Source organism: Pinus tabuliformis, chromosome 6, assembly GCF_031772625.1.
Source record: "Pinus tabuliformis cultivar Carrire ecotype Pingquan chromosome 6, CPIR1, whole genome shotgun sequence".
Lineage (NCBI taxonomy): Eukaryota > Viridiplantae > Streptophyta > Pinopsida > Pinales > Pinaceae > Pinus > Pinus tabuliformis.
The window spans coordinates 1,788,875,400-1,788,889,465 of NC_142292.1; positions in this window are offsets into that span (position 1 = coordinate 1,788,875,400).

The window sequence follows — 14,066 nt, forward strand, 5'->3', positions numbered from 1 at the left end:
TGTATGCTTACCTTTTTATCTCATTGATATATACATCTGATGTTCATTTTCCATAATTGTGTAAATGTTTATGATTTTAGCTTAATAATCCTTGATCTATTAAGTAGTTTATGTTTGATGTATGCCATATATGTTCTTGTATATTGCAGATCTCTTTAATCTTCCTTGCTGGTACTTGGACGTGAAGAACAAGTAAGGAGTGAGGCTTGGAGCGAAATAATCAAAGTGATCTCTAAAGGATTCAGTGATTAGCATCAGCGTGAGGTAGGTTTCTCTTTCTCTTTGCATTTATTAAACATAAATTAGTAAAGTGTATGCTAGTTTATTTAGTTTTTTGCTAGAACCACTCATTGGGCTAGAGGGATCATCTTTGTCAGTAGAGGGGAATTACCTTCACAACACTCAGGACTAAATAACAAATACGTGACATTTCCTTCGAAATCCATACAATTGAAGCAAAGGATGACTCAACAATTTCAGGACCACTTCCTACTCTTGGAAGATGATTCCTTGACATGTTCTAGTGAAGGAAACCCAAATTCGAGTTGCAATAAAGATATGCAGCCCTCAAAGGAATCCTCTTGTCCTACTCATAAGTCAATTTCATTCATGAACTAAGAGAGGGAAGAGAGATTCAAAAAATTCTTTATGAGCATGCCATGGGAGAACCAAAGAGAAGACAATGTTATGCTGACAAAATTGCTATCACAACAATCCTTCATTTCATTGTTGAAGCAGAAGAAATAGAGCACTATTGTGTTGGCAAAGTTGCTTCTTACAAATCCATCATTCTAGTGTGGAGAGGATTTCACCATTGACAAAGCCTTGATATTTATTTGATAGAGAGGAGAAGATTTCAAAGAGATTGAGGAAAGGAACCACTTGATGAGGATTTTTGAGCACCATAGCTTAAAGAATTCTGTTCAAATGTTTAGTATTCATCTATTGTATTCATCTTGTACCACTAGTAATCAATAAAGGGAGCCATTTTCCATAATTTTGTTGACTTGTTTGCTTCATTAATAATTATTTGTGTGTTTACCTCTTTGTTTTAGTTTATGTTTGTATATGTATTGTTCTAACCATTTGCAATGCTTTGTTTCTTCATGCTTGTCCAATGAAGAAAACCAAATTGTTTGTATTCCTTTGCAGGGAACAACCAACTGCTAATGAGGTGTCATTTGATACCCTATTGCTAAAAAAACACTACTACATTGGTTAATGAATGGGGTAGGATAAGTGTATTTAGGACAAGAAACATTCAAATCACGGTAATAAATGCATACATAGATGGTTCCATGTTTTTTCAACGAGAACAAGGTTAGATACCCATTTTGTTTGGGGAACATGGTACATTAGAGACATTTTGAGGTATAAAGTGGGTCTCAAAATAAAAATTCACAACCAATATCAACTTTACAAGAACCAATAGGATTCAAGATGATGATGTTAGCCATGGGGGATGATTCACTATTTTTGAAAAAAAAAAAAAACTACTCTTTGAAATCGTATTTTCAACTTATCTCCCTATCGTTTTACTCAAATTTCAAGCGGGAGCACTCGTTGGATGCATAGTTTAATTCTTCATCCAAGGAGTACCCATATTGCATACTTTTGATTAACCCTGCTACACGAAAAATGAAAAATACTTGAAAAATGTGATTGCAATAACATTTTTCATGTATTTCTATTTTTTAGTGTGGCAGAGTCCATCAAAAGTATGTAACATGGGTACTCCTTGGATGATAAATTAAATTCCACATCCAATGAGTGCCCCCACTCAAAATTTGAGTAAAACGGTAGGGAGATAAGTTGAAAATGCAAGTTGGAAAAGTAATTTTTTATTTTTCCCTCTAAAATTTGATGATGTCATCTAATCTTGTTTTATTATTTCCACTATTATTTTATAATATTCCTTAGGAGGCCCATTTTGGACCTCAAAATTTCTCTAATGGATAAAACCAACTTTCAACAACTTTTCAACTTCTGTCTTGATGGCAACTCTCTTTCGAGGGTGGGTGGACAAAAGTATTTGTTGATCATTCTTGTCATCCATGTAAGTCTTGATCTCATGCTCGACGACAAATGGATCTATGTCGGGAATTTCCTCATAAGACCAAGCAAAAATATCATAGAATTCCTTAAATAGGCAGGTGAAGCTTGCAATCTCCTCGGGAGTGCAGTCGACTCTAATCAGAATTTTTTTGATCCAAGAGAATATTGGTGGTCTGCTGCCTATTGCACTTGGCCCCCGGTCAATTTTTTTTTTTTTTTTTTTTTTTTTTTTTTTTTTTTTGCAGTTTCCTTAATTGTAGTACAACTTACTATTTTTGGTAGTTTTTCAAGTCCTGAACTTCTAAAGCTATTTTGAGGCCCTAAACAATTTTGTCTTTTTTGAAATTTGTAGTCCTTGAATACATCTTTCTAACAAGGTGTAATATGCATCAAATAGAGATCATTTGCAAAATTTACGACCTTGAGAAGTTGATGTACCAATTTACACCAATAGGGTCCACAAACTTTTGATGCTTCATTTACTATCGTTAGGTTTTTGGATCTTTAGGGTTTTCCATTATTTTTCAATAATAAATAGGCCTCTGAGCCTCATTGTAGCACAGTTCATAAGGCATGTAGCTACACATATATTCTCAGAGATAAGCTACCATCAACTGAGATAGTATAAATATTTCCATTTTTCATGTAAATGATTTTGAGTACTTTGTTATTAATGAATTGAAGTTTTTTTTTGCTGTAAATCCATATTTATGTTTATATCTATTTTTCATTTCGATCCTTCATAAATCTGAACTAGTGGTATCATAGTGGTTTTCTCTTTCTCTATTTTTTTGTGCATGTCCCCTGTTATGCCCCTATACCAATAGGTGTCATATATCATGATTGACTTGATGAGCTATGTAATATGTTCATACCTTTACTTGTTGCAAAGGTTTTCCATATTTTCAAAAAATCAAAAAATTTAAAAAATTTAAAGAGGGTATGCCCTAAAAGGAATATCAAAGGGTAAAAAGAATAAAAGATGGTAAAAAAAGAAGAAGAAAATGAACCCCAACAAAAAGAAAAGACCATGAAAGTGTGAAAGTCTAAATGCCACTACTTTTTATTGTTGTAAAATAAATAATTGTGTGCAGTTTGTCACTTATGCCACAATTTGTGAATAGCCACACAATTTAAGCTTGGCTACTTCATTTTTCAAGTTCATGTTGCAGAAATAGAGAATAAAGATCTGACCAAACAATGTAATCTTGGTAGATAAGTAGATAGGTAGAGTGAATAAAATGAGCTCATAGTTTAATCTGAGCCCTTGGATGTAATAAGTGTAGACTTAGATAGATATCATTATGTAAAAGAAAAGAAAGTTTGACAAGGGTCTGCTAGTTTAAGTGCACCCTAATAAAGAAGTAAAAATGCTAGGTTAAAGTAGGTAGGGTAGGTAGTTGATGGTTGCAGAATAACATGTGGTGGTTCAAATGTGCAAATCTTTTATTTTCATCATAAGGCAAAGGCATGCAGTACATAAAAGATATATCAAGCCTACTCATTTTCCCTAAATTTTTACTAATTTCCCCTAAGTATCAAGGTATTTATTAAATTAAAGGGGCTTAGAGCATTTCTCTAACTTCTGGAGGGACTAGACCCTCAACCCAATAATTTATAAAACCTAAGTACTTAAAACTATTCATTAAATTATCATACCCATTCATAAATCATTCATTCCTTTGATAAGTTTTTCCTAAGTAAAATTCTATTTTACTTAGGAAAATTACAATGTTTTCTATAAAAACCCTTTTTCACTTTAAGCCTAAGTTTGAATACACACATCAAATGTTTTTATACTTAGCGCTTTTCCATTCATTATGTCATATTAACTACTAACTTGTATTAATTTATAAATCCCTTATAAAATCTACCCATTCCCATATTATTGTAACTATGTTAAAAACCCCGAAATATTAATATCCCACCCCTTTGGTTAAAATATAACCATAATCCATTGTAAATAGGGATTAATTAGTTAATCCGTAACTAATTAACAACCCTAACCCCCGCCACACTAAAAAGGGATTAATTAACCCTCACGGTTAATTAACAACCTCCCGACCAATCCTGTCACCTCCGATATGATTAAATAACTCTTAAATATATCAGGCCCGCCTTTGTTAAACCCCTGTCACTTCGTATCTCCCGAGAGTCGTCTGATTAAGCCCCTAAGATCCGACAGCTATTATGTATATCACACGGCCCTTTGTGACCGTATGTTAGCGCGCAATCACAAAGTGGTTTCGTGCATAGTACACCTACCACGCGTCAAACTTTCTATGGAATTGCTAGCCCAAGCCTAAATATCGCCCTTCCTGTTGGGGGGAAAAGTATCTAATGCAGAATGCCTCTATCCCACTCTAAGGGTGATAGTACCTCAGCAACAACAGAATGCAAAGCTATTCAAGGATTCTTCTTTATGAGATGAGAGAGGGAAGAAAAGGATGATCTACTAACCGTTATCTTGCGCTAATAGTCGATCAAGTCTTCACTCCTTGCTGCTCGCTCCTAGCTCCTTGCCCTTTCACCGGCCAGCTGCACACAGATCCTGTAAAAGCACAAGAAAAGGAAACTACAAGAAGCATACATCCATAATCGATTATAGGATTAGCATAAATCAAATATACAAGCATCTATTCATCATAAAGACACATGCATATAGAAGAATCTCAAATACTTTATTGATAATAGAAGTAAAGTTCTGAGAGAGTTACAACCACAATGGGCCCAATCCAGCAACACCTCCCAGCTGAAAGAAATCTCCTCTTCACCTCCTTCAAGCAAACACCCAATAGCTCTATACACAAACCAACAACACTTCCTTACTTGCACAAAATTCCAGCCTCCCCTAGACCTCATGAGAGAGATCTATATATAGGTTTTTGGAGAAAGGATGAGTCATCTTGAGACTGGCATAAAGCTGACGAGTGTCCTCTCCCACTTTAGTTAATCTTTAGTTCTTGAGTCCACTTGGAGAATCTTGCTTCCACTTGGAGATCAAGACCCTCTTACTCATCACTAGGCGAATTCCTTGACCCAAGTGTCAGTTTGGAAGCTTCCTGGGCAGTTGACACCTTGCAGAATGACTGTGCCACTTGGCCAATCTCGCCCAGCGCAGGTAGCCTTCATCAGTTTTGACCTTCAGCGCAGGTACAAGGAGGAGCAGTTGACATTCAGCGCAGATGCTCAGTGGAGCAGCTGACATGATCCAAAAATAGCCTGTTTTTGAGTGTTTTCAGGTGGAGAACTGATTTTCAGTGCTGTGGTTTGCAGACCTTGTTCCTCTAAGGGTAAGAACAACATGTTTAGGGACTTTGGATCCCTCAGATTATTGACATTTCATGCTCCATGCTGTTAGGCACAAAAATGTCTATAACAGTTGCCCCCTAAAGTATGAGGTCGTTTATCGGGTGAAATGCTTTATTAGGAGGATCCGAAGTTCATTCAATCGGCTGAGAGGTGCCCTGCAATAAAATACAATACAATACATTATTTTTCATTCTGCTTTCATGATCTAGCTGAGGCAGGCATTCCCATGCTCAGCTTTATAAATTCATTTTGGTACATATAACAGACGACCGTCTGATGATAGACTGATAATTCTCTGCTGAAATTATCATCCTTTGAGTAGGATGATCATCTGCTGCAATCATGTACATATCAAATGTCTTTATATTTCCTGAATATATATCGCAGCCCGGATGGATGAAACTAGATCCGGGGTCTTCAATCTCGTTCGATCTTCACTCTAAGTACAAGTCGATCCATGTGAGAATTGCGTTGAAGTCGAACATGGAAAGACATCGCTTGATTACCGGTCAATAATGTAAACCGTTAACAAGCGCGAGAGGAGTCACCAATAATGACAATGACCCTCAAGGTACTGCAGTACAATTCACGTGGTGTGAATAAAGGACTTGGCGTCGAACACCACGCAAAATCTTCTGGTCGAAGGTCATTGATGTATACCTGTCGCCGAAAGTGAGAAACTTGCCATTGAGGCATGCAAGCTTCAAAGTACTAGGGAGTGTTCCTAGATCAACTTCTTGGATAATGAGCTAAAGTCGACAAGAAGCGATCCGTCAAAGGAGGGCCTTAATGAATCCCACATCAGTGACACGGAACGGAGCTAATGACTTTAGTGGAGGTGAAAACAAACTATGAGATACGATTCAGGGTGGCGATCATGGGTGGATGAAGGATAATGTATGGCAGTGGATGGGACACGGTTGACTCTTTCTGAACACATCTCTTGAACATATAATGACACTAATGTGATGGATTGGTAGCATTACCCCAAATACGGATGGTTTGGCGAGGACCATGGTGATGAGACCGGTGAATGAAACAACGCAACCCGATGTGGTACGGAGGACAAAGTGTCATGTTCAAGAGCGACTTGCTACCATCAAAGCTTTGAGGTTCTCCCAATTTTTCCCCAGTCATTTCTGACCAGTACCTCTTTATTTTTGTCAAGCTTGAGGAGGATAACATATGCTTGTTCTATAACCTGCCCTTCGGGCAAGCCCATCGCTATGTTTTAACGAGCCTAGCGATAGGGAAACTCGTTCTCGTCTAAAGACAAGTTTGTCGCTATTTAATCATTTTAACGAGTCTAGCGACAAAGACAACTCGGTCCTTTTCATTTTTAGAGAGTCTGAAAAGGTACAGAAAGTTAACTCCAAAATTCCTTTTTCGTCATCTAATCCCTTAAGTCCGAAAAATTATAAAACAATAAAAAAGGGATGAATTTTCGATAACTTTAACGAGCCGAATAAAACAAGCGCTCGACCTTTTTGTGCAATAATCCCTCAGGTCCAAAAAGATTAAAATCTAGAGGAGGGATAGCTCTTCCGGTCCTTTTAATGAGCTGGAAGGCCAAAACTCAGCAATCTTTTCATATTTTACGAGTCAGTTGAAAAGAGCTTAAAGAAGACTCGTCTTTTGAGGAACGAGTGATAAACAGGGATAGCAGCAGATTCCAGGTACAGGTTGGAATTTTCCAATCACGGAAGTGTCACAAGGATGGCTAAGTGAAATCACTCTTCGCAACTGTTCCTCAAAATGGGTAAACAATCATATGGAGGTGAACGATAGGCCAAATGGAATGGAGGTGGCAGGTGCAAAACACGACCAAGGCTTTTATGGCTAATAAATTTACGATCACAATGGTTATTTACCAGGATAGGTTCATTTTTTAATGAGCTTGAACTCTGGTGGAACCTTTGCTCACGCTTTTCTATTTTTTAACGAGCATAAATTCCGCAGTAAAACTGCTCGAAAGCTTATGTTTATTTTTTAATGAGCATGAACTATGACGCTAAAACTGCTCGGATCTTGCGTTTATTTTTTAACGAGCATGAACTTTATGCTAAAACTGCTCGTAATACCAGTCATAGGATAAGAAATTTCTTCCTGCAAGATTCCAATTTTTATAGAGCTTGCACCTCACATAAGCTATGCTCTAAATTTGGCAATTTTTTACCTTTGCCCCTCATCCTTTCTTTATGTAAGTTAGGAGACAATCAATGACCGCTCTTAGCTTACACTCCAAAAGGTTTGAATGCCCCCAGGTATAAGGTACAATTTCAAGGCTGTCCCTACTTATCCGATAAAACATTTGTTTTAAAGGGTGAGGCTTGCCTCTTTCTGGTTACCCAAAGAATGGTTTTATTTGCTGCCGCAAATGAAACTCTTTCTTTGGTGATGTCTATCATTAGGTTACTCAAAGATGGTTACTACTTGTTGCAGCAAAAGAGTCCCCTTCTTTGGGGGCTGCCCCTACTTATCCTCTAAAACATTAGTTTTAATGGGTGAGGCTTTCCTTTTACCCAAAGATGGTTTCCATTTGCTTCCGCAATAGAATCTCTTTCCTTGGTAGCCTACTTGTTTAGACAGAGTTGAACGAACTTTGTTAGACAAGTAACCTTGTCAAAAGAATCCTATTCTAGAACAACCCCTCTTCCATCCACAGAAGGGGTACGGACTAGTCATATTCTTTCGCGGAAATTCTACTTTATACCCAAGGTTTCCTTTGCCCGAGGCAGACCAGGATGCATGCCCCCTGGGTTCCAGTTCTATCTTTCTGAATCACTCGCATTCATCGGGAAGGAGGACTGGGGGTGGAGACATTTCTTGGGTGAATAGACCATTGAGGATTGGTATTTGACTATTTGCGATGCGTGATCCCGGAAATGAAAGTTGGTCTACGAGCTTGACCACCCTTCCTTCGTGTGGAAAACACATTACTCTAAAGAGTGAGGAGACTATAGCTCCCATGCAATATATATAGTCACGTCCAAGGAGTAGGTTATAATCCAAGGGTCCTTGAACGACCATCACGTTCATATTAACGGTCTTCCCTTTCAATGTAACAGGCACATTGGGGAGGATCCCTAATGGTCGACTGGTTCCTTTATCAAAGCCCGAGAGATTTCTTATCTCAGGCAAAAGCGCCGGGGAACCCAGAGCTTTCCAAGCAACAGAGGAAAGGATACTCACAGATGCCCCTTCATCAATGATAGTTCCAGCCATCACCATTCTATAAATTTGGACTATGATTCTGAATGGTATACTGGCTGGTAACCGGGGTTTGCCCAGTTGGTTCCAATCAAAGGACACAACTAGGTTGCTTGGTGGTGGGACCGAATACACGGCCGGATACGATCCTGACGATGTTCCTTCCTGCGATAAAGAAATGGGCGCATTGCCCTGATGCTCATCAAAATCTGTGTTGACGAAAAGAATCTGGATGGTGTCATCCTTATTCTCTTCCGTGAGGGTGTCATTTGAAGATGAATCTTCAGTGACGGTGTCATTTGATGATGAAACCTCTGAAGGAAGAACCGGGTCAACTGCCGTATCGACCTTTAGACTTTCGTCTGGTCTGGATTCAGTAGGTTCATTTTCAATGACTGACGCTTCAGCTGACCACTTGAGCGGGCCAGCTGTATTTTCAACCAATGAAGGACTTGGCACGAGTTTTTTGTATCCAGGAGGAAGTCTCAACGGTGAAACCGGACGATCTTCCAAAACCCTCTTCGCTTCGTCTAAGAAGGGACAACGGTGGATGGCGTGACCGCTTTCACACAGTTTGTAGGGGGATCTTGCTCCCCCTCTTTGTCTTGAACCTTCACTTTCGCTGGTTGACGGTAAGCAATCAACATGGTTATCAGAGGTTGATGCTCCCGAGTTGTGCAGATGAGGGGACCAGTCCCTTAGTATCCGGGGAATACAGGGACAATCTCTATGGAAATGGTCTCCTCTACATATGACACATGGCGATTTAGGCTCGGTTTGTGCTGTGTGTGGGTTTTTGTTAGATGTCTTTTGCTTGCCCCCAGCCGCCTTAGGCTCCTTCTTCTTCTTTTCTTTCTTCTTCTTTTCCTTCTTCTCCGTGGGAGCTTGGCTTTTGCCAGCTTTACCTTTTGAAGATGAAGGATCGGAGGAAGGGTTGGAGGAAGTAGAAGGCTGGTGGGATGCTCTAGACTCATCTAACTGTTGACTCGACTGTTCAGGAACCATGGTGTTCTGAACTACACTAGTTGAGAATAGCCAAACAGGCAGGCCAATTGTCAGTCCTGGAAGCGACAATGTGGCCATGTGGGGCGCACCAACTTCTCCCCAAGAGGAGGATGGACTAGGACTTCCATCATGTGGAGTTCCTTGGTTGGGGCGTTCCATGTTCTCAACTTAAAGATCAACGCGGGAATAGGAGGTGATTATGTTCCGTTTAAAATAAATTTTATAACGACGCTTAGACACAACTTGCTTTTTCACTTTTTAAGAGTCGAGAAAAAGCTAAAGATGACTCTAGTCTCCTTTGATGTTTTAACGAGCCCGAAGTGACAAATGCTCGGATGGACTTTTTCAGTTATAGAGTTTGAAAAAGGCCAAAAGAAACTGCTCTGGAGTTCTAGGCAGAGGGTGTGCCAAACCTTTCACAAAACCACATAATACGTTTTACGGTACGAGTGGTCGATCTTCGTGAATGCTGTGTTCACTGCATTGCGATCAGTAGGGCGGCTGACACGGTTTCCTATGGATAAAGGCTTTGATCCTATAGGGGTCTCCCAATATATACGCGACGGTACGTGGGAGCACAAGTCCGTATTGATACTTATCGCTTCACCGTGGAGGAATCACCCAACCACTCAACGCTAAGACATCACGTTTAACGACGCCGGAACACGTCTCTAGCTTAGACCTATAGATGTTTGCGTTATGTTTCAATGCGTTGTTATGTAAATTCAATTTATTTTAAGGTTGATCTTGTTTAGCAGTTTGCCTTTATGGATCACCACGAGATGTATAGAAACACTCCTGAATGCAATCTAAGATGATAAGCAAGCTTTTCAATCTTTCAACTTTGAAAACCTTAACTACTGAGGGAGAAGGAAGATAACACCTTTTCACACAGATCATAGAGCACACACTAATGCACTTTCCTAAATCAACATGCAAACTGTCATAATGCACATGCACAATGCAAGTATTTCTTTTCTCTTTCTTAATGTTGATGAAATACAAAAAGAAAGCTGTTGTATAACTTTGAATTCAATTTCAAGCGAAAGCAAACAAGTTTGTCCAAAATCGAAAGACACCTTACGATCTACTTGTTTCGACACTAGAAATATATAAATTCAAACCATATAACGAAAGCGACAAACACAATCAGCTATGAACAGCAAATAAACTAACTCTTAAGATCAGAACGACACTTAATCACAGGTCTAGATCTAAGAGGTCAATGCAAGACTGGTTCACTTTCGTTATGGGAAACTGTAAATGACACAAGAAATACAAAAGAACAAATACAGTTTCTTTATACAACTGAGGCAGAATAATGACAAAGGAAGATGGTTTCAGATAGGCCTACTGACTGGCAACAAACAACAAAAACAAGAGTGAAAACAAATCAAGACACAGCAGGAAACCCCAGGAACTCAAGCCAAGACTGGTCCAGCGTAGGTGTAACACTGCCTGTTTGACCTTCAGCGCAGGTAGCCCCTTCGGGAACTGCGCTGAAATGCAGACTGCCTTTGTACAGCCTGCAATGAAGAACGAGACTTTCGTCCGTCTTGGTTTCCGGGTCACAGATTGCTCAAAAATTCACAGTTTTTGCTCAAATCAGAAGCTATCAGTCAAGGACACACTAAGGGATGTAAAGGAGGATGAAAAGCTATCACTAAGAGCTTATTAGAGTCCTTGTGGATCAGCTCTTCAAATCATAAACTTGCCCAGAAACTAAGCTAGAGTAGCTGCCCTCTACTTTGTGTTTGATGGATTCAAACATAGTTCGATTCGGTACTCTCCTTGTTTATGAAATGAATAGCAAGAAACACAACAAACCAACAAGATACGATCCCCAGCGGAGTCGCCAATTTGTTGGGGGGGAAAGTATCTAATGCAGAATGCCTCTATCCCACTCTAAGGGTGATAGTACCTCAGCAATAATAGAATGCAAAGCTATTCAAGGATTCTTCTTTATGAGATGAGAGAGGGAAGAAAAGGATGATCTACTAATCGTTATCTTGCGCTAATAGTCGATCCAGTCTTCACTCCTTGTTGCTCACTCCTAGCTCCTTGCCCTTTCACCGGCCAGCTGCACACAGATCCTGTAAAAGCACAAGAAAAGGAAACTACAAGAAACATACATCCATAATCGATTATAGGATTAGCATAAATCAAATATACAAGCATCTATTCATCATAAAGACACATGCATATAAAAGAATCTCAAATACTTTATTGATAATAGAAGTAAAGTTCTGAGAGAGTTACAACCACAATGGGCCCAATCCAGCAACACCTCCCAGCTGAAAGAAATCTCCTCTTCACCTCCTTCAAGCAAACACCCAATAGCTCTATACACAAACCAACAACACTTCCTTACTTGCACAAAATTCCAGCCTCCCTAGACCTCATGAGAGAGATCTATATATAGGTTTTTGGAGAAAGGATGAGTCATCTTGAGACTGGCATAAAGCTGACGAGTGTCCTCTCCCACTTTAGTTAATCTTTAGTTCTTGAGTCCACTTGGAGAATCTTGCTTCCACTTGGAGATCAAGACCCTCTTACTCATCACTAGGTGAATTCCTTGACCCAAGTGTCAGTTTGGAAGCTTCCTGGGCAGTTGACACCTTGCAGAATGACTGTGCCACTTGGCCAATCTCACCCAGCGCAGGTAGCCTTCATCAGTTTTGACCTTCAGCGCAGGTACAAGGAGGAGCAGTTGACATTCAGCGCAGATGCTCAGTGGAGCAGCTGACATGATCCAGAAATAGCCTGTTTTTGAGTGTTTTCAGGTGGAGAACTGATTTTCAGTGCTGTGGTTTGCAGACCTTGTTCCTCTAAGGGTAAGAACAACATGTTTAGGGACTTTGGATCCCTCAGATTATTGACATTTCATGCTCCATGTTGTTAGGCACAAAAATGTCTATAACACTTCCCCATAAGCAGTGTGATATAAACCGCTTACCGCCTTCCAACAAAATGACACAACATCTTGTCATTTCCTGTTATTGTCACCCGCTTAAATCCCAAAAACCGCCAACTCTTGACTTTTTACATAAAACAAAACAAGTCATTTTCATCGTTTTATTCTGTAAACCTGTATGCCCATTCCAACGGATGTCGAGGTCAACTAGCTCGAGTTTTCAGTCGCTAACCTGCTCCAAATCTTGCAGCCGATGCCGCCCAGAACCCTCCAGCCACACCCAATACCTGCCTTTCATCGCTCGTCCCCAAAAAGCAGGTATTTATCAAATTCCCGACAAAAAACCCTGCAAATACTTGTTTTCCATGGTAAATTTACTAAAAAAGCCCAAAATCACCATAATTTTGTTATTATTTTCATCATTCAAGTCCTCCAGACCCTCTGTTTTGCCCATTTTTGCAAAGAAAACCTCAGTTTCCTTTCTGAATCCACAAGAACCAGAAATGGAAACCTCGGTGGCTTTGAACGTTGCACCCATTAACGCTCCTCATCAAGATTTAGACTATCTGCCTCTCGCAGATAAGGACTTCCAAATAAAAGACTTAACCACTGATAAAAATCACCTCAAAGTCTTTTGCCAATGTAGAGATAACTACTTGAATGGCTATGATGCCATAGGACTATGGGAATCCAATCTCCCAATATATTTTCTCCCCTCTGTTCATGTTTTCCCTGACATAATCCATCAGTGCCATGCCAATTATGACCCCAACTGTAGAGCAGTCATGTCTCCCAACCAAACAATCCTTTTCCCAATAACTGTTGAATCAATCAATGAGATGCTGCAATTTCACTCTAGCTAGGCCCTCACCCCCATTTCCATTGGACATTTACTTGAGAAATCAACCAAAATGTCCCAATCTAAACTTGATCGCCTCTGCTAGACCTTCATATTAAAACAATATCAAACTAAGGACCCACCTCCTTATTTGCAAGTTTTCTTCACAGATATGGGTAAAATCATAGTCGATATGATATCTGCAGTCATGGGATTCAACACTAGTAAGTATGTAGATGAACTAACCCTAATGTTGTTGTTTATATTTACTCCTGGACAACCCCCTGCTGTTAAGTATGATTATGCCTCATTTATTACTGACAAAATTCATGACCAGTTCATGAGACTGAAGAATGAAAAGGTCTTCAAGTTTTCCACCTTTATATATCACCTCATCCTCTACTATCAATCAGACAAATTCCCATTTTCTGTCATGAAACTCGATACTAAGGGTAATCCAAGGTCTGTTGTATTATGGACTTCCATCTTTCATAAATCTTTTGCCAACCCTTATTCCTATAACGAGTTCATTGATCAGTTTGTCCACCTAGTGACCACATTGTTGACAGGGATTCCACATCCCAGAATCAATGATGACATTAAGAGGATCCTTCAGCTCTCTAAACAATACAGAGTGGGTGAATGGTATTTATACCAGAACCATACAGAAATCAGAGTATATGGGTGTGAGCTTTCACCACTCAAGCTACCCAGATATGTTCTAATGAGATT